Source organism: Canis aureus, chromosome 10 (assembly GCF_053574225.1).
Source record: "Canis aureus isolate CA01 chromosome 10, VMU_Caureus_v.1.0, whole genome shotgun sequence".
In the NCBI taxonomy this organism is placed as follows: domain Eukaryota; kingdom Metazoa; phylum Chordata; class Mammalia; order Carnivora; family Canidae; genus Canis; species Canis aureus.
In genome coordinates this window covers 58,480,989-58,502,550 of record NC_135620.1, presented here as the reverse complement: position 1 = coordinate 58,502,550, position 21,562 = coordinate 58,480,989, and the positions used below count along the sequence as shown (strand labels likewise).

The 21,562-nt window shown below is 37.5% G+C and overlaps 1 long non-coding RNA gene across 2 annotated transcripts; it reads left to right on the top strand.

The window, feature by feature from the left end:
* Positions 1–1,266: 1,266 nt before the first annotated feature.
* LOC144321763 (uncharacterized) lies at positions 1,267–19,658 on the top strand. 2 transcript variants are annotated; one of them, XR_013387289.1, is made up of 3 exons: positions 1,267–1,490; positions 1,756–1,844; positions 18,704–19,658. It is a non-coding gene; the product is annotated as an uncharacterized LOC144321763 (long non-coding RNA). The 2 variants fall into 2 exon arrangements; XR_013387290.1 differs by lacking the exon at positions 18,704–19,658 and adding an exon at positions 8,546–11,273.
* Positions 19,659–21,562: the final 1,904 nt, after the last annotated feature.

The following is a 21,562-nucleotide window of genomic DNA, read 5'->3' as shown; positions in this document are numbered from 1 at the left end:
CAAATAAACCTATTTGTCCCTCTACTTAGTACTTCAAAGTTTATAAAACTGATTCCAAGAGACTCCCATGAGAAAGATGGGTCAAGGATTCATAGTCCTATTTTATTTTATTTTTTAAAAAATATTTATTTATTTATTTATTTATTTATTTATTTATTTATTTATTTATTTATGAGAGAGAGGGAGAGAGAGTAGACATGGCGAGCAGGAGGGAGAGGGAGAAGCAGGGCTCTCTACAGAGCACGGAGCCTCACTTGGGTCTTGATCCCAGGACCCCAGGATTATGACCTGGGCCAGTGCTTAACTGACTGAACCAACCAGGCGCCCCTATAGTCTTATTTTATAAGTGAGGAAATAGACTAAGGGGTGTGATGACTCCTCCCTAGATTCACAATGGATGGAGTCTTAGCTTAAATCCATTACTTTGGCTTACTGTTTAGGACTCTTTTTACCACTCATTCTGCCTTCCATGTGGTCAGCAGGGAGATCCCTAGAGAACCAGAAAGCTAAAAATTTAAATTGTTTCAGACTGCAGTAGCAAAGTCATTGAGCATTTTGTTAAGACTGAAAAATAAGAAGGAAGCAGATTTTTAAAAAAGATTTATTTTTATTTATTTGAAAGAGAGGGCCAGGGGAGGGGAGGGTCAGTGGGAGAGGGAAAGAGAATCCTCAAGCAGACTCTCCACTGAGCACAGAGCCCAACGTGGGGCTCCATTACAGGACCCTGAGATCATGACCTGAGCTGAAACTAAGAGTCAGCTGCTTAATGGACTGAGCCACTTAGGCACTCCCAGAAGGAATCAGTTTTTTATAAGAAGTTATGAAATGTAAGATGTTATGCAGATCAATGTAGGAACTTAAAAAAAATTAAAACAAAATGAAACATATGCCTGTCCAACTTCATTGACATTATTTTCATAGTGACTAGTCTGTTTTGTCTTGTGTGTCCATGTTTTAGGTATCTATAGCATTACATCAACTAAAATGCTCACATGCATAAATACATGAGCACACACATGAAACAGAGGCACATGTATATATACTCATACGCATATGCTCCTATGTATTGAAACATTTTCCATTGAGTTTCCCCAGCAGCCCAAGAGAATTAGAGCTACTTCTAGGACAGAATCAGATGCTTTCTCCCAGGTCATGTTCATAGGCAATACAAAAACAGAGATTGCCTTCCAGAGTTTTATTTTACTTTATTTATTTATTTTTATTTATTTTTTAAAGATTTTTTTTTTTTTTATTCATAGAGAGAGAGAGAGAGAGGCAGAGACACAGGCAGAGGGAGAAGCAGACTCCATGCTGGGAGCCCAATGCGGGACTCGATCCCAGGACTCCAGGATCACGCCCTGGGCTAAAGGCAGGCGCCAAACTGCTAAGCCACCCAGGGATCCCTGCCTTCAAGAGTTTTAGAAAAAAATCTGGCCAGTTCCCTGGATGGGCAAATAAATCAGGGCATACTCCACTTTGTTTGCATAAAGGTGAGGCAATTTGAGGGCATAACTCTCATTTCTGAATGTAGTCTCAGTGCTACAAATTTATCTCTTTTCTTCTTAACCTTATTGTGATCCCTCGCCATCCAACAGGGTGCTTTTTGAAAGTGTAGTCTTGGTTAACACTCTACTTCAGACTAAGAAATAATAGGCAGGAAGCCCTCTATTCTTCAAGTCTTAGTTGCATCAGTAGAGGAAGGCTGGGTCAGGGATTTGCAATTGCTTTTGTTATCACTGTTTTGTTCTTCTTCAGGTCTTTTTGCCCACGACATCATTGACATGGCAATTGTGACAACTGCTCAGCTGTCCACTCAAGCAGTTGATATGATCATTGTCTTGAAGGTCAGTGATGATTCCCTAACCACCAGATCCAATGCCTTATTGTTGATCATCTTTCCAGAAATCTCTGCTTCTCCAGAGGAAGCCAACAGTCACCAGAGGGAGGAAACATGGATTTGGGAATGAGGGGAAGTAAGAAGAGCCTTAAACATTTTAAGGCAAAAATCAGGGAAACCAGACCATGTCTCAAGGTGGAGAAAGAAGATTGTGACAGGGACTCTATTTTAAATTAGACACCCCCATAATAGGAATGTGAGTCCCAAAACATTGGGTTCAGGGATGGGGTGGTTTAAACTTTCTATCTCATGCCAGGACTGATCTAAGACTAGAGCTTTGCTGTCCAAAAAACAAAATATAATGTAGGCCTCAGATGTGAGCTACACATATAGTTTTCAGTAATTTTCTAGTAGCCACATTTTTAAAAAGTATACAGAAATAAGTGAAGTGAATTTCAATCATGTATTTTATTTAACCCATATATATTTAATATTATTGTTTTAACATGTGATCAGTAAAATATTATTAATCAGATTTTTACATTCTTTTTCTCATACTAAGTCTGTGAAATTTGGGTTTATTTTACATTTATAGCACATCTCAATTTGGGCTAGCCACATTTAAGTGCTCCATAGCTGCATGTGGCTAGTGGCTACCCTATTGGACAGTGCAGGTCTAGAGCGCAAGGGCAAGACTCAAGTTTGTGGGAAGGAATCCAGTGGCCTTTGCTAGGGGAGGAATGACTCGGACTTCTGGGGACTGGCCGCCTGCTAGTTGCCTGATTAATCTCATAAAAGGCAGATCTTAGCATGTCCTTTGATATGCTCAACAACATTTACTATCAAATAACAAAAACAACAGGCCTGTTGCAGTATCCAGATTTCTCAGTGTGACATGGAGGTCCTTCTTCGTGTCTACTCGGCCTCTTCTGATGGTGTTTTCTCCTTCCCACTCTCCCTTCATCTGCGATTGTGCCATCTCTGTTTTTCAAATGCACCAGAAGTCCTCTTTTGTAACATGTCTAGTTAACTAGTTTATTGAGAAAAGTCACTGAAAGAAGGACATTATAAAAAAGTATAAACCGAGGGGCGCCTGGTAGCTCCATGGGTTAAGCATGTGGCTCTTGATCTTGGCCCTGATCTTGATCTCAGGGTGGTGAGATTGGCCCCCTGTCAGACTCCAAGCTGAGAATGAAGCCTGCTTGGGATTCTTTCTCTCCCTTTCCCTCTGCCCTCCCCTCCCCCACTACACACTCTCTCTCTAAAAAAAAAAAAGTATAAAACTTACATAAATCTTAAACATTTTTATATTTAGAAGATACATTGTACATTCATATGAGGAAGGGATATGACATTTCTTTTCTTTCTTTCTTTTTTTTTTTTTTTTTGAGAGAGCGAGCGAGCTAGGTGTGGAGCCAATGGAGCCAAACTGGGGCTCAGTCTTACAACCCTAAGATCATGACCTGAGCTGAAATCAAAAGTCAGACACTTAACCCACTGAGCCACCCCAATGCCTCAAGATAGGGCATTTCTTTAAGTGTGAGTCATTTGACTGAAGTTCTTTATAATATTTCTTGTATAAACTAACTCATAATGCATAGTATAGTAAACCTAGTTAAGGACAATCTGGTTATGGACCTTTTTTAAATTTTTACTCTTTTCTCCATAATCTTTGTGGTTCTCTTGGTCATATCTAAATTGTTAGCAAAAGTTTTTAGCATCTTACCTATAAGGGGTCCTTCCAAAACATTCAACTTAATTTGCATGGAATCAACAACTCTCTTTTCACATCATATTGGTTTATGTACTATTTAATTAAATTATATGTTACAATGATAAATACATCTGGCCTAAATAGGTTTGGCAAGAAATACAGCTGGCTCTTGGTAGGCATACAACTCATCTGGCGGAAGTAGGTGTGAACAGATGTTTCAGGATAGCCTACTGCCCTGAGCATTCAGCGGGTGTTACAATAGAGATTATAGAAGGAAGGGAGGATGCTGGTTAATCAAGTGAACTGGTTCACAGATTCTAGGGATTATATTGTCAATTTTTGTTGGTCTGCCTTGTTCTTGCCCTGCATCTCCTCCTAGAATCCCTTTGTTTTCATCTCTAAACTCTTGCTGTAGAAAATCTTTGGTAGGCAGGGTACTGGCCCTCAAAATATATGCATAATCTAATCTCTGGAACCGGTAAATATGACAAATGGGATTTTGCAGATGTGGTTAAGTCAACAATCTTGAGATGGGGAGATTATCCTAGATTATCTGGGTGGACCTAATGTAATAACGGGGGTCCTCTAAAACTGAGAACCTTTTGTGATTATGGTCAGAAGGGATATTTCTTCTATGGAAGAAAGGCAGGAAGAGCTGAAACATTGTGGCCTCGAAGCATGAATGAAGGCCCCAGAGCCAAGGAATGTTTGTGGTCTCTAGCAATGAAAAAGCAAGGGAATGGATTTGCCCCTACAGCCTCCAGAAAGGAATGTAGTCCTGCTGATACTCTGATTTTAGCCAAGGGAGACCTATGTTGGACCTCTAATTTACAGAACGGTAAGATAATAAATTTGTGTTGTATTAAAGCCACTAAGTTAGTGGTAGTTTATTAGTAGAAATAGAAAGCTAACTCTCTCTCTCTCTGTCTCTCATGAATAAATAAATAAAATCTTAAAAAAAAAAAAAAGAAATAGAAAGCTGATACAATCTATTCAGTTGTCCAAACTCATCACAAAATCCTCTGTGAAGATTTTCTTGATACCTGTGATTTGGTATGAACTTTTCCTCTTTTAGATTTTATATCCTTTTGATGATACTGACTTTAATTTTCCTCATATTGTAGTCATCATTACCAACTATAGGCTTTTGATCAGCAGGGATGGTACTTAATTTTGTACCTTATATTTGGATAGTCTCTAGGTTTTGTCCTTGAGTTCATACAAACCTGTGCTCTGCAATAGTGTAGCCACATGTGGCTATCTAAATGTAAATTAATTAAAGTGAAATAAACTTTAAAATTCAGTTTTTTAGTTTCATTAGCCACATTTCAGAAGTTCTATAGCCACAGAGTTAATGGCTATTGTATTGAGCAGCACTGATATAAAACATTCCCATTACATCAGAAAGTTTTATTGAATAGTGCTGTTCTAGACTGTTAGTTTTGGTATACGTGAACAATAATTTCTTGACTCTTATAGAGATGTTATGACTAAGATGTATTTGAGGGCAATTGTTATGCTCTGACCTTTCTTTTGAGAAGGAGGCTTTTGAAATACACATTTCATCTGTATCAATCAGGGTTCTGGTAGGAAAGCCATGACCATTGCTTCAAAGGAAGAGTCTTCAAGGACAGCAAGGTGTGGATAAGAATTTAGAGAACTAACAAAAAATGTTGAGGCAGCCAGAGTTTAACACAGTGGGAAGCTCTTACCATTATGAGCTGATGGGTTATTGGAGTCATCAGGACAATTACCTGAAAGAGCTGCAGTCCTGAAGACAGGCAGTCTCTAACAGAAATGTGATCAAAGCAGATAGAAGCAGGGAAGGGATTCTTCAACCTTTATCCTCTTCTGACTGCCAGTCTACAGCTGAACGCAACCTGGAGCCAACCAGGAAGAAGACTGGGAGAGACAGTCTGTGGGGTGAGTCTCCTGTGCACAGAGCAGAGAGAAAGGCAGAGAGCGAGTTGGGGGCAGAGACAAATAGAAAATAATTAGCACCATGGTTAAGGGCATTACACCACATTCCTCAATTTAGAGATAATTATTTTAGGGGTAAGTGATTAAAAAAAGTTTCCTTCTCTAGATGGATAGCTACATTTCAGCATACAAATAAGAATAATGCTCTTTTGCCATGACGTTCTAGAAGTTTGGAGTAAACTCTGTAGTCTGTGTGAGGTCATTTGGCTTACCTATCTGAGCTTCTCTTTCCCTGGCCTATACCTCTTTTTTTTTTTTTTTAACTTTGTCTTCTTTTATTTTTAACTTATATTTTCCCAATTTGACTGCAAGCATCTCTTTGTGTTTACATTGTGAAATGAGGCAAGAATAAAGCAAATAGATAAATGCTCTTTTTAAAAAAACCCTTAGAATCTCCTAGCATTGTGTCTTGCCCACAGTTGGCTTGTTTAGTTAAGTGCAGACAAATTCAACCAGGCAGGTAAATAATTTATATGGTAATTTCTATTTCTACCCATAGCTAATACGGATTATTCTGTTCAATATCTATTTCTTCTACCTAAAATGTCTAGATAACGTCTAAATTACTACATCCTCAGGGGGCATAATAAAGGGAACTTAAAACCGAAACTCTGATAATGCAAGTGAAGTTTTAACTGTATGAGTCACAAACTCAAAAAAAAGAGTTCTTCCATCATGTCCTGACTGTTTTGGTGAGAGCTGGGGACTTTTATGAGTAAATTTTACAGAACTAGGCAAGATGAAATAATACCTGCCTAAAATGAATACATGGCTGGAGATTAACTGTCATAATTTTGCTTCTCTTCACATTCATTCTTTTCCCCCACAATGAACTGTTCTGCTAAAGTCCCAGATTCTTAGATACAAAGATGAGAAAGGAAAGTTGAAGAGAATTCAGGCCTGTAGAAATCCTCATTGGTTTCTGTGTTCAAATTTTTAGCATCCCATGCCTCGAAAATATTTTGCTATTTTAAAAACTGACCATAGGACATTCTAGGAATAAAATAGATATCCACTCACTATCTCCCATCTCTTCATCCCAATTTTTCTACAGGTTCATTAAATTGTGCTTTCATAGTTTTTCAATGTCCAGAAACAATGAAAATTATCAAATTAAGAAACGTAACAAAAATTATCAAAATCTCCCTTTAGTCATATTTCTTTTTGGCAACATGTTCTCAGTTCCCTTTTCCCATCTTTCTAATTGGTCATATATTATAAATAGGTTAGCATTTTGGATATTTACGTTTTATTCCATCTGGCCATAATTCTTTTTCTTTTTAATTGGGGGCAAATTATATTTGATATATTTCATGGAAGGCACATTCTATAATAACACAGGTATGTCTTTTGGGAGCTCATTGATAGAGTGTCAGGAATTAAAATTCAGACTTGTGAGATAGAATATAACAACTATAATCTAGACTTAAGATAAATAAATATTTTTTAAAGTTTATAAAAATACTTCTCTTTGGAGGAAAGCAGGGTTATATTTTCTAAAATCAACTAAATTAATAAAATACTTTTCTAGATTGCAAAGTTACTTTTGTTCACAAATATGAAATATTTTATGCATAACCTCATTTATAATACTATTTGATACATTTCATGTAATATTTCTTTATTAATAATCTCAAATGAAATGATTAAATTAACTTTTACTCGTTTTCACTTTTGCTCTAAATGGAATTTCCAGCTATTAAATTCTAAGGAAGAGAGTATTTATAGGAAGCCTTTAAAAACTGAGGACAGAGAAAAATCATCAACATTATACTACTACATGTTAAGTCCTCAAGTTTACTGGGAAATAATGGCCTCTACTCTATCAAGCAGAAAGAGAAAACCTTCATCTTCAGGAATACAGATTGTAAATAGAAGGAGGAAAATGTGTTTGAAGCTCATTGACCTCTGTCCAATTAGTGTTGTTATTTTTTCTGAGCTCACATTAGTGGTGACATCTACTTCAAATGCTATCCTCTATTATCTTCACAGACTTATATAGACTAAAGTTTCTCCCCCCAGATTGTGATGATTTCCAATGAATTACTAGCAGAAGACACTGGATTTGGTTTCCTATGTAGAACTATGTGAAATCACTGATATTTGACTATTTCTTTTGACTTTATAAAAGTGGTTCAGGCTACTATTACAGAATATATTTTATAAAGACTAGGACAGAATAGCTGTTTTTGTTTTGTGTTTTGTTTTTGTAGGAGACTTACCTATCAAGAGGGATTTTAACTAAATATTGGAGAGGAGAGTAAAAATGCTAAATATAAGAGCAACATGGATTGCAGTAGGTAGGACCTCAAAGAAGCCAGTGGGAAATAGTGCTCAGAAATTCTCAGGGGAAAATAACAGGTCAGGTAGCATTTCTATACCAATGCACATAAAATGTATTATTGATATAGTAACCATGAAAGATAATACACTGCAATTCTAATAAGGGCTCTGTCCCTCCAGATTGATGCCACATTTGTAGGGTCTGAGAGAGCTGTTAGAAGTTGAGGCTAGTTAAACAGTCTTTAGCACCAATGGAGATATCCTTCCTGGTTGATCTTGGTGCATTAACCAAGACTTATATGATCAACCAATCTGTATTTCTCCTTCTGACACATAAGTGTATTTTGAAATACTTGATCAGATATAATATTAAGAGGGATATAAAACTTTATATCTGTGGTCTTCTGTGTGAGAAAAGCAGATGAGATTTGTTCTGTCTTGTTCTTTTAAAGATTTTTTTAAATTTATTTATTCAAGAGAATGAGAGAGAGAGAAAGAGAGGCAGAGACACAGGCAGAGAGAGAAGCAGGCTCTATGCAGGGAGCCTGATGTGGGACTCGATCCCAGGTCTCCAGGATCACACCCTAGGCTGAAGGCGGCACTAAACTGCTGAGAACAGGCTGCCCTGTTCTGTCTTGTTCTTGGTGAACTTATGCATGCCCTTGTTCTACTCCATTCCAAGTATGATTGTCATCTTCTTCTTTTTAAAAGATGTTATTTATTTATTTCAGAGAGGAGGAAGGAGCAGATGAAGAGGGAGAGAGAATCTCAAGTAGACTCTGTGCTGAGTGCAGAGCCTGATGCAGGGCTCCATCTCATGACCCTGAGATCATGACCTGAGCTGAAACCAAGAGCCAGATGCTTAATGGACTGAGCTACCCAAGTGCCGCCCCCCTCCCCCCCACCGATTGCCATCTTCTAATGCCTTCCTGGCTGTTAAGGAATTAAGTCTCAGCCCTTATATTTGACCACTTTATTCTCTCCCAAGACCACTGAGGCTGACTTTTGTGCTTTTGGGGTTTGCAAAATCAAAAAACTTTCCAAAATAATTACATAAGCTGAGAAGATGAAGTACTTTTAATCAAAAGGGCACTTGCTACAGACTTAAAGAATCTATATAAGGTAAACCAGCAATGTCAGTAGATGCTCAGGGCCTCTTGAGAACTCCATCTTCCTTTCCTATTGTACCAGAAGAGCAAGACTGGCATCCAGCATGCAGTCAAGAGAAGGACACCAGGGAAGGCTCTGTGCTTTGTTGATGAAGTGTTTGTGGATCTATACTCCTTGGAGCTAGAAAAGCCAGCAAATTTATGTGAGTCAGTTTTAGAGTTTCTTCACAACTGGAGGGTTGTCATTTCAAGTGGCTTGAAATACAATGGCTCTTCTAATTATTCAAAATGAGGAGAAGGGAGTAAATGCAGCTCTAGGCTGGCCTCAGACAGGGAAAGTGGACACTACCTACCCATGCCAACATAACATTCATTGAAGTCATAATTTGGTGCAAAGTAAGAGTTAAGATTCCTTAAAAGGTTTAAGAAATCAAGACATCCTTTTTCTTTATTATTTTTTTCCTGATACTTCTTCTCTACCCGATTACATTTTTGGATTGAGATCTATGTTTTTCCTGGTTACATGAACTCATTTATTAGGGAAAAGAGTAGGGAAGACACATATGCATTCAAAATGCCAAATTGCTGTGTGCATGTGTGTATGTGTGTGTGTGATAGGTATGTATGTACTAGTATTTTATTTATTTTTTTAAGATTTTATTTATTTATTTATTTATTTATTTATTTATTTATTTATTTATTTATGAGAGACACAGAGAGAGACAGAGAGAGAAGCAGGCTCCATGCAGGGAACCTGATGTGGGACTTGATTCTGGGACTCCAGAATCACACCCTGGGCTGAAGGGAGGCGCTCAACCGCTGAGCCACCCAGGCATCCCCAAGTACTATCATTTTAAACATGCCTTCTGAACTCCTATGGAATTCATACTGGTTGCTGATGATCACACCTTTATTTTCTAGTACTTTCAAACAAAAATACACGTTGTCATCCTTTGTAGGAGCTGGTTACTTTTACTGTTTTTCTTCCCTATTTTCATTTTATCCAGTTCATATAATGAAAAGGCCTTATTTTCTGTTTCCATTTCCTTACAGAAAGGCAAATGCCAATGTTTATAAACTTATATGGTCTTGTATAGCCTTGTTGAATACCTTTCTCCCAACAAGATACCTGTTGCCCTGACTATCCTTCATTAGAGAAGTTGAATTAGTGCTTTGCTGCCCTGCTGCCATGGGGGAAATGTAATTTGAACCACCCTTATTTAGCTGCGTTGAGTTCAATGGGGATCACCAGTATTTCCCAGATAGGATTGTTTTGTCAGAAATGGTGTGTTGGCTGAATGAAAATGCAACTCTGTTTTCAAAGCAGCCAAGGTTAGTTTTCTGAAAGTGATTTACTTTTAAAAGAATCCTTGGTTCATATTTCCTAATAAGTTATGCTGTGTTTTAAAATATTTGCCATCAAATTTACCCAAGTTCAAGACAATTTTTTATTTTTAATCCTATCTGCAAATAAATGTGTTTTCCCCCCTTTTGTATGTACAGAGTTGCATGAGGTGGAGAAAATACCCGTATCTTGACAAAAAGAAGCCCCTTCTACAAATAGAAGACACACAAAAGAGACATTTTAACCAACCAAACGAAAAATGCCATTGCACAACTGTGATTCTCCCAGGGAAACTTGTATTTGTTAGGTGCACTCTTTTAAAAAAATGACATTAAGGGAGGTTCACACATCTCTAGTAGTTCAAGTGGGGCTTAGCTCTTGGCATGATTAGCAAAATGGGTTTTCCAACACATTTATTTTGGGGACTTTTTTTCACCCATGAGTCTTTAATCTGATTGCCAGACCCTTCCCTAATTTCATTGTTCTGTGTTTTTTTTTTTTCTCTTTCGAAGATGCTCTTGTGTAAAATTTACGGGCACATTACTCAGCCTGGCAAGAGTGGGGGAAAATGACCATTTCCTGACATTCACTTTTTAAGGAGATTTGCTTGCTACCCTGTTTGACTGTGCTGGCATTCTCCCTATATGTTGTTACGTGGTGTGACATCTAAGAAACACTTCATTCTAAAAGATATTTTATCCAAACACCTTCTTGGTGTCGCTGTGTAAATAAAACTTTAGGGTCTATGCCATGATGCAGTTTTGATATAAGAACAAATCTGTGGGTGCCTGGGTGGCTCAGGGGTTAAGCGTCTGCCTTCGGCTCAGGGTATGATCTTAGGATCCTGGGGTCAAGTCCCGCATCCCACTCCCAGAGGGAGCCTGCTTCTCTCTCTATGTCTCTGCCTCTCTTTCTGTGTCTCTTATGAGTAAATAAATAAAATCTTTTAAAAAAAAAAAGTGAATCTGTTATTCTCGTCCTCCTTTATAATAAACCCTTTTTATTCCTCCCTGGTAGTGACTTCCTCTTCTGAGACTAAAATGAAAGCTTTAATGTATCTTCCTTCTGAATCCAGGTTCACTTGGCTGAATATAAACAAAAGAAGATTCATGGGTTCACACAGACCCTGTGCTGTGTGTGGCTAAAACCAGCTTTCTCTCCCTAGCGTAGATCCTTGAATATATCACCGGTTAGTGGCTCCACCTTTCCCTTAAAGTCCGTCAGCCAATCTAGTCTGGTGTCTTGTCTTTTGACTTAAGGGATTGGCCATTTCTAATCTTCTCCACATCCACGTGTCCACCTCCTTATCTTTCCATACCCAACTAGTTGCTATTTCATCACAAAGCCTCTCATGAGCCCCCTTGTCCCCCAAATGAAGGTAATCTCTTCCTTCTCAAATTCTTTTTTTTTTTTTTAAAGATTTTATTTATTTATTCATGAGAGACACCGAGAGAGAGAGGCAGAGACACAGGCAGAGGGAGAAGCAGGCTCCATGCAGGGAGCCCAACGTGGGACTCGATCTTGGGACTCCAGGATCAGGCTCTGGGCCCAAGGCAGGTGCTAAACAGCGAACCACCCAGATGTCCCTTCCTTCTCAAATTCTTGAGCACTTTGTCTATGCTTCTCTCTTATGCCTCTGAGCATTTTCTCTTTGTTCCTGGAGTTATTTTACTGCATGGTTTCCATATTAGAAGATAAGATATTCAAACAGGAACCATGTCTGATTTTTTTTGTATCTGCTTTGGTCTCTGGCAGCACAGATCTGACATATAGGAAGTGCTCAGAAATACTGAATGCTGATGAAGAAATGAATAAAAGGAGCAAGTTAGATCTTCCTTGGAGCATAGTATTAGGCTTGATTAATCATCAAGAGATGGATTAAGGGATGCCTGGGTGGCTCAGCAGTTTAGCCCCTGCCTTTGGCTCAGATCGTCACCCTGGAGACCCGGGATCGAGTCCCATGTTGGGTTCCCTGCATGGAGCCTGCCTGCTTCTCCCTCTGTCTGTGTCTCTGCCTCTCTCTCTGTGTGTCTCTCATGAATAAATAAATAAAATCTTTAAAAAAAAGATGGACTAAGATCAGCTATCTTTATTGAAGTCTTGTGAAGCAGGAATGAGCTTAAACCATGGGGGAGGGATCCTGGCTCAACCAAATTTAAGGTGTGGCAGCCCATCAGGCAAGATCCAGAATCCTTTACCAGAGAGGCTTGGAATTTCCTTCCTTAAAGTTTTCAGGGTAAGCTTTTGAGCTATATATGTGGGTAGGTCGGAAAGGAGTGGGGGATTTAGAAGAACTCTCTTCTGGATATATTGTTGTTTCTAGGAAACCAGTCCAAAGCAAGAATTTCCACAAATCAAAAATCATGGCCCAAGAGGTCCTAGAGGGCTTCCAAGAATGAATGGGAAGCTTGATTCTACTTTGGAGAGACAGCATGTGTACTCTCTTAAACATTTAATAAAATGAATAATAAAAATTATTGATGACAGCAGAATAGCAGCCTGGTTTTAGTATAATGCTTTTAGCCCCAACCCCTGAAATTTCTCAGAACATGCCTTGAAAAACCACCTATCCAAGAAAATATACTTTGCTGGGAGGATGGTCAGCTTTGGATTAGCTATGTAAAATCTCTTTCCATCATCGGTTATTTAATTCCAGGAGTCTCTACCATAGTCACATCTCCCATTAGGCACATTGATTTTTTTTTCTCAAATCTCTCATGTTGCTAGAATTGTTATTTTCCCCAAGAAACCCAAATCATGGTCTTCTTTGCGTCCTCCTCGCACCTGTCTCCCAATCAAACATTTATAGGTCCAGGTCCTCTTCTTTACCACTTTCCTTGAGAATAGAAACTGGCTTTGACTTATCTTTGTATTCTGAAAGTCACTAAGGCTATGCATGGCACAGAGAAAGTCTTGGACTTTGGCTTCGTGAGAATATGGACTATGTCTCATTCAGTTTTGTGATCCCAGTACTCAGTGTTGAGCTCTGATAAACATGTTGAATTATGAATGAATGAAAAATAATACATTTCCAGGAAGGAAGGTATAGTCCATCCTGCTCCCAGTTCCTTTTCTTTTTTTAATTGTAGTTGTGTAACACACAACGTTACATTAGTTTCAGATGTACAACATAGCGATTCAATAACTCTATACCTTATGCTCTGCTCACCACAAGCGTAGCTGCCCTTTGTCACTATACAACACTATTACAATAGCATTGATTCTATTCTTATGCGCTCCTTCTGTCCCTGTGATTTATTCTAAAACTTGCTTCCAGTTCCCTTTCAAAAAGAGACAGTATGGAGTCAAATGGATGGTTAAAATGTTGACTCTTCTATGGTATGGTTAGACCTTGGGCTTATCACTATTCCCTGGATTTCAGTTTTTTGCTTTCATAAGAAGGGGAAGTTAAGTCTTAGATCTAATTGTGTGTGTGTGTATGTAAGACAGGAGGTAAGAGCGGGGAGAGAGAGAGGGAGAGAAAGACAGAAAGATAGACACACAGAGAATTTCCTTGAGGAAAGAGAAATAATCTTTCTCACAATTAGTCTTCGTTTATATAAATTACCACAGGGTGATACCAAGGCCAAGAAAAGTTGAAGTTTAGAGTTCAAAGGGGTCCTTTTATCTCCTGAAGCTTGAAGAAGGATTGATTTATGTTTGCAGCCTTGACTTGGCTCTACAATCTTGGGATCTAAGAATGATAAATCACATCAGCAACTAAACTCATCCTTTATAGTTTACAAAGTACCTTTGTTTGCCAGCTTTTCTTTCTTTCTCCTTTCTTTCTTTCTTTCTTTCTTTCTTTCTTTCTTTCTTTCTTTCTTTCTTTTCTTTTCTTTTCTTTTCTTTTCTTTCTTTCTTTCTTTCTTTCTTTCTTTCTTTCTTTCTTTCTTTCTTTCTTTCTTTCTTTCTTTCTTTCTTCTTTCTTTCCTCTCTCTCTCTCTCTCTCCTACTGATATTTTCCAAGTACTTTCAAGTCTTTAATCTTCATGGAACCTTGTAAATACTATACAAGGTAGCTTGGGTAGATAAGGTTATAGTTTCTTTTTTCTTTTTCTTTTTGTTTTTTTTTTTTTGTTTTTTAGGGTTTTTTTAGGTTTTTTTTTTTTAGGTTATAGTTTCTAATTGCATTTTGGCTTTAGAATTATATAGTCTTTTAATTAAAAAATATTTTTATGCAGACATATAACCAGCCTTGGTTTAGAATATTAGTTTGCCTCTTACTAGCTGAATGACCTTCAGCAGGTCACTTGATCTCTCTGAAACTTGGTCCCTCATCTGGGTTAAGAGCAGTGGTTACTACACAGGTTTGTTGTGAGCATTAAATAAGATAATGCTTAGAGAGCACATGTTTCACCTGAATCAGTAAATGCTAAAATAAAATAACTACTATTATTTGATGATTTCTTGACAAGGGGCAATTCTTTCCTAAAGTCTTTTAGGTTGCAGGCAACCTTAGCATCATTGTTTTTTGATAATACTGGAAGTAAAAGCTCTCAGTTCTATGAATTTGGGTTTGATGTTGGTGTTGGGTTTGGAGGTTTTAACTCAGGATCCTTGACTACCATTCTTCTTGGAAATTTTTTTGTTCTTGTTTTACATTTTTTCTTGGAGTTGCTATTGAGCAGAAACTTGGAGCCAACCCACTTTATTTATTTATTTATTTTGAGCCAACCCACTTTAAAGAGTGGGATCTCTCATGCCATTTCCAAGATTCATGCAGGCTTTGTCTTTGGTCATTTTTATATCACTGTCTGTACCCTGGGCCACTTCTGAAACAGGAAGAAGTTCAGAAAGTTCCTTTTGCTTTTCTGTTTTTCATAAATCATGATCTCCTCGGTGACATGGTATTTCTTGGCTGGCAGAGATCCTGATACTTGTCCAAGTACAGGCTTGGCCCATTTACCTATGTATGATTCCTAAAGAGCACTGGTTAAAAAGCTTTAAAAAATGCTATTAGAGTTATGTAGAGCAAAGACAGAAGCAGCAAAAGGTTTGTTGCTACTGAGTCATCATTGGCTTTGTCATTATTGCCCTTGCTACTCAGAATGTGGCCATAAGAGCAGCAGCACCAACAGCACCTGGGAGCTTGTAAGAAATGCAGAGTCTCCTCCTGACAACAGACCTACTGAATCAGAACGATCAGATTCTACATTTTAACAAGTTTCTCGGGTAAATCTATGCCCAGTACAGTTTGGAAAAATACTGCTCTAAAAGACGTGTCCTCAGTCCAACCCAGTGACAAGCCATGCCCAAAAGATACAATGGCAGACTGGCTGTGCGTCCTCACCAGATTAATTCCCATACTGACTATTATTAACTCACTTGGTTCTTGAGCTTGTTTCATTTTATTCTGTTTTGACACCTGTTCCCTGCACTATCTTTCCATTTATACCATTTTGGCAACTCACTGAAATTTAACTTTGGGGATGCTTGACTCCTCTGCTTTGCTTACCACTTCACAATAAGCAGGGTTTTCCTGCATATTGCTGGTCCTGAACCCCCCCCCCCCATGTCTATCTGTTTTCAGGCGAAGCTCTCATTAGGCAGTCCCTCACTACTTCCCATGCGCAAGCTATAGTCAACAGGACCTTTCAAAAGGTATGATCAAGAATTGTGTGTGTATGTGTGTGTGTGCAGTGCATATGTGGCCAGATATACTGAGCCACAAAGGAAAAGTATAGATATTAGTGAGATGATTTATGAATATGGTGATAACTATTTTAAGAGATGGTAGCTCTTCTGTGCTGACTAGACCTTCTTCTTAAATGTGGGCGCTATACTTGCCATACGTAATTTTTATTAAATAAGACTTGTATGACTGATGCCCTTAGAATGAATTTTTAAATATTCGATTCTGTTTTTCTTAAAACAAATCAAGGCACTGGGGAAAGATATGATTTTTAAAGATTTTATGTTTTTGGTGAGAGAGGAGCTTTTGAATTTCTTCTACATTGAAATTTTTTTGTGTGCACAGCAAAATACCAGAAGGAAATAAATTCAGTACAAAGGAATGAGGAGCATAATGACCTTGGATGTTTTCATCATATTTTTTGAAATATTCTTCCTCCCTTTTGTAAGGTTTCATTGTGAAATAACACCCTTGTCAAAATGTCTAAGCACTCCCATAATAGGTGATGGAGAAATGGTGACAGAAAGAAAACAGGGGCTTCTAGCTCACGAATATAGCATCCAGACAAAGCTTTCCACTCTTACCTGCTTCATAAGACTAAATTCTTTAGAACCACAGTCTTGATGAAAGTAAAAATGACTGTCAATAATGTCCACTTTCTCTGAGAGAGACTTCCAACTTTAATGTTATTAAAAATGAGGTTTCACCTATTTTTAACTTTCTCTTTGGTTACCACGGTTGTTGTTTAGACATTAGCAGGAAAAAAACTAGTAACACCTATTTTATGTTAACATATGCTAATGAGCTAAGAAATATTTTTCTTCCCTCTAGTTTGGAAATCTTGATATATGTGGGGGAAAAAAACTTGCATTAATGATGGTTCATATGTCTGTCATTTAATTAGAACTAGGGGATATCTCATGATCTGGTACTCCCAACAAGACTTACTGCTTTCTTGTCCTTTTCTCCCAGTGCAAGGATGCATGATTATATTAGGATTAAATAAGATAATGACAGAAAAATACTTGCAAACTGCACATTACCATGTACTATTATTCTGTCCTATAAAATTAAATGTATAATCTGATGAAGAAATTGAAACAAATGCCCTATTAGCTGATGATGACTTAATATATAGAGTGTCTAGGTAAAAGTTGCTTTGTGACTGACATTTGCAATGTATTATGCTAAAGAAGTGAGTAATGTGGAGTTTTTTTGCACCAAGGCACTGTATTTAGGGTTGCTTTTGTCAGAGTGACTTGTCTTCTCACCCCTAAAATCAAAACTTGGCCAGTTACTTGGGCTCCACCACAGCAGTAGAGTATCCTGGCATGGTACAATCCAGTGGCACTGCCTGAAATCACATGGTTTATCAGAGGACTTTCTTTGTCTTGATGAGAGGGGCTGCATTTTCCTATGAGCCAGATCTTCAGTATACTGCTTTGAAGAAGCCATTTCAAACTTTTGTTTAAAAATCTTAATACATTCGACTTCTAAAATTTTCTAGTACATAAAAGTAAGTTACAGTGTATTAGCTGTGCTGTCCAGTATAGCAACCTCTAGCCACAGATGGCTATTGAGGATTTGAAGTATGGACAGTATGAATTGAGACATGCATTTAGTGAAAAATGCACACTGGATTTCAAAAGCTTAGTAAAGAGGGGGGAGGGGAGAGAATGCAATAGTGAAATATTTCATTAACAGTTTTTTGTTGATTAATGTTGAAATACTTTGGATATATCTATTTCCTTAGTCCACTCAGGCTGTTATAATAAAATATGACAAACTGAGTAATTTATAAACAGCAAACATTTATTTATCACAGTTCTGGAGGTTTGGAAGTCCAAGATCAAAGTACCAGCAGATCTGATGTCTGGTGAGGGCCCATTTCCTGGTTTATAGATGATAGTCTCTTCACTGTAATCTCACATAGCAGAAGGGTCAAGGGAGCTCTTGGTGTCTGTTTTATAAAGGGACTAATCCCATTCATGACGGGCTCTGCCTTTGTACCTAAGTACCTCCCAAATGCTCCCTTTCAAATACCAACACAATGAGGATTAGGCTTTGATATGTGAATTTTTGAGGAGGCATGTTTAGTCCATAGAATTGGGTTAGATGAAAAATGTTATTAAAGTTCATTTTGTTTCTTTTTTTTTTCTTTACTTCTAAAAATATGGCTACTAGAAAACTTTTAAATTATATATATATCAAAGAAGCAGAGAGGATAAAAGTTGTGAGGAAGTGAAGGAATCTATTGGTCAGGGTCACCTTGCAGTTCTGACTTGGGCCAGTAGGGTTAGACCACGGTATGATTCTTTTCCATGCCGTAAGAGGATATAAGTCGTAACAACCATGGCCCTTGAAAAGGACGTAAGTTGTTGTTCCTTCCATAAATGTAGAGTTGAAAATCCCTTCAGCCAGAGAAGACACAGGCAACAAATGGAAGGAACCTAGAAGGGTTTGTGATGCTAAGTTGCTCTGAAAGCTTTAAACATACCCAACTCAGCAGTAAATCTTAGGAGATTCGGTCTCTCAGTAAGAGACTCAGAGTGAGCTTGTGGACTTACACAGGAGTGAGTGCTTGCGTGAGTTTCCTTTGCTTGCCTTCTCCCTGAGCTCACTAGGACAGCCTCTTTCTTTTCTCACACTCAGAGCTTTTCACTTTTTGTTCTGCAGTTTCCAGACTCCACATTTCCTCCACTTTTAGAGATGTGTACATTTTCCTCCCTCCCTTCTTATATTCTCTGTGTTTTTCAGGATTAGTGACTACTTCTGCAGTCATACCTGTGTCTTCTTTTAGTCCCTTAGCATATTTACCTCAGCTGGACAACACGAATACTGCCTCTCAAGAGAAACTTTTCTTGACTACCTCTACTGCCACCCCGATCTAAAGTGAGTCCTCAATATAATCTCATCCAAACTTTTCCTTTTATCATAGCTTTTATTATAACTTGTAATGATACATTTTGTGATTAATTGTGATGTCACCTTTCCCACTGCATTGTAACAGTAAGATGAGATCTGGCTTTCTGGTTCTATATGGTGGTCCCAGTGCCTGGTACATATGAGGCACCAAATAAATATTTGTTGAATGGATGGATGGATGGATGGATAGATGGATGGATGGATAGATGGATGGATGGATGGATGAGTGGATGGGTGAATAGATGGACAGATGGATGGGTGGACTTATCACAAGAAACTCTCTTAATGTCATTTTTCTCATCATGACACTAATTCCATTTTGGCAATCTTTTTTCTTCTCTTTTTGGGGATCCTTTTGTGAAAAAAGAAAGGCATGGCACAGGCTGAGTGATTTTGCCATTGTCAGTTAGTTGACATCCATGGACCCTCTGTGTCTTCTTCTCTGCCTTCATCTTATAAGGACAGTTGTGAATACATTTAGAGCCCATCTGGATAAACCAAGATGATCTCACCATTTTAAGATCTTTAACTTAATCATACCAGCAAAGTCCCTTTTGATGTATAAGGTAACATTTCATAGGTTCCAGGGATTAGGACCTAGCTTATCTTTGGGGACCATTATTCAACCTACCACAATGAGAAAAACAAAAGACTAAATTTTAACTTTATATGATAAAAGTTTATATAGGCAAGAGATTAATTATACAACATGGGTAAATAAACCAGAATAAGTGGTGTATGTATTTCAGAGTATGGTGGTTTTCTGTGGTTTATGGGTAATTTTTACTTCTTTTTTTTTTTTTTAATTTTTTTTTTAATTTATTTATGATAGGCACACAGTGAGAGAGAGAGAGAGGCAGAGACACAGGCAGAGGGAGAAGCAGGCTCCATGCACCGGGAGCCCGATGTGGGATTCGATCCCGGGTCTCCAGGATCGCGCCCTGGGCCAAAGGCAGGCGCCAAACTGCTGCGCCACCCAGGGATCCCTAATTTTTACTTCTTAATTTTTGTTTATCTGTATTTAAAATTTTTAAAATGCATATGTATTTGATTTATGAAAAGAAAAATGCAAATAATATTTAATTAATTTTTTAAGACTTTATTTTTATTATTTGAGAGAGAGAAGAGATAGAATGAGCAGGAGGTGGAGAGGGAAAGCAGGCTCCCTGTTGAGCCAGGAGCCTGACATGGGGCTCCATCCCAGAACCCTGGGATCATGATCTGAGCTGAAGGCAGATGCTTAACTGACTGAGCCACCCAGGCACCCCAATGATATTTACTTTTCAAAATGGAGTCAGAATCAAAAAATTAATCTCTCCTTAATTAAAATACGATCTGGCACTCAGAATAAATTTGTGTTGGGGAGGAGAGAAAGGGTATTTATGGGGTACATCTTGATTTTAAATATAATTATATTGCTTATCAGAAACAGTTGGTTTCTTCTGTCTTTAACTAGAGGAACACTTTGGAGGAGAGAATTATCTCTAGTCATTTTTACTTTTATTTTTTCATATTTCTAAGAGGATAATTTCAAAATCAGCAAATATGATTTTTTTCTTTCCAGTATCCATAACTCTTTTTCCTTTTTCTTTATTTATTGAATTGGCAAGGAATTCTAAAATAATTTTGAATGTTAGTGGTAAAACCAGGAAGACTTACTCTTCTATTTAATGAGATGTTTCTATTATTTCCTCATAATACCTGAAGCTGTATATATTAGTGAGATAAATGTTATTTGTGTTAAGAATGAATTTTTAAAAATTTATGAATAATCTTTTATCAAGAATAGATATGAAATTTTCTTAAGACATTTTACCGTCTATGAAGTTGACATTATGGTTTTCTTATTACTTTTCTTTCTTGACCTATTGATAGAATAAATTACCTTAGTAGATTTAGGTTAAATCTTACTTGAATAAGAATTATTGTTCTTTTAATATGATAATGTATTTGGTTTGTAAATAAGGTATTTAGAATTTGTATCTCTGTTCATAAATAATTGTGTTTCATAGGCTTTTTGGGTGTATGATTACTTTATTAAGGTTTATTTATTTTATTTTCAAACCTTGAAATAAAGAGAATTAATCTGTTTTTTAAAGGTCTGAAAGAATTTGTCCATCACAGCATATGTGCCCATCATTTTTAGGAAGGGTAATTTTTGGATAATATTTTTTATTTATGTCATGATTTTCTATCTATTCGAATCTTTTATATCTCCTTGGATCAATTCAAATAATTTCTCTTTCCTTAAAATTGTTCCATTTCTTTCACATTTTCAATCTTGTAGTATCAAGAGAAAATTTTTCATTGCAAATGTCTCTCTCCCATTTCTCCCATTTCAGAGGGGTAGGACTGCTTCATCCCTTTTAGGCTCCTTTGTACTTATCTGATCTTGGAGTGAGTAAAATCCCTGCCACTTTTAGCCACTGCTCTTAATTTGGCCCATTGCATTTTTTAGTGAAAACTTGCTGGCCCCTATAGGGTGCTTCTATTCTCAGATCCATCTGCATATGCTACTATTTTTTCTTGCACAGATGCCATTGATAAGCAGGTCTTGATTTTTATTGATATGTCCCACCCACTTGTATTTAGGGAATCATAAAGACACCTATCACCTAGTTTTGTTGTAAATGTTGTCTATAGACTTTGGTTTTGCAGTCTAGTTACTCTGTTTTTATGTGGATATTTAGGAATATCCAAAAATGATCCTGCCACTGTCGTCTCCATCTTCCTT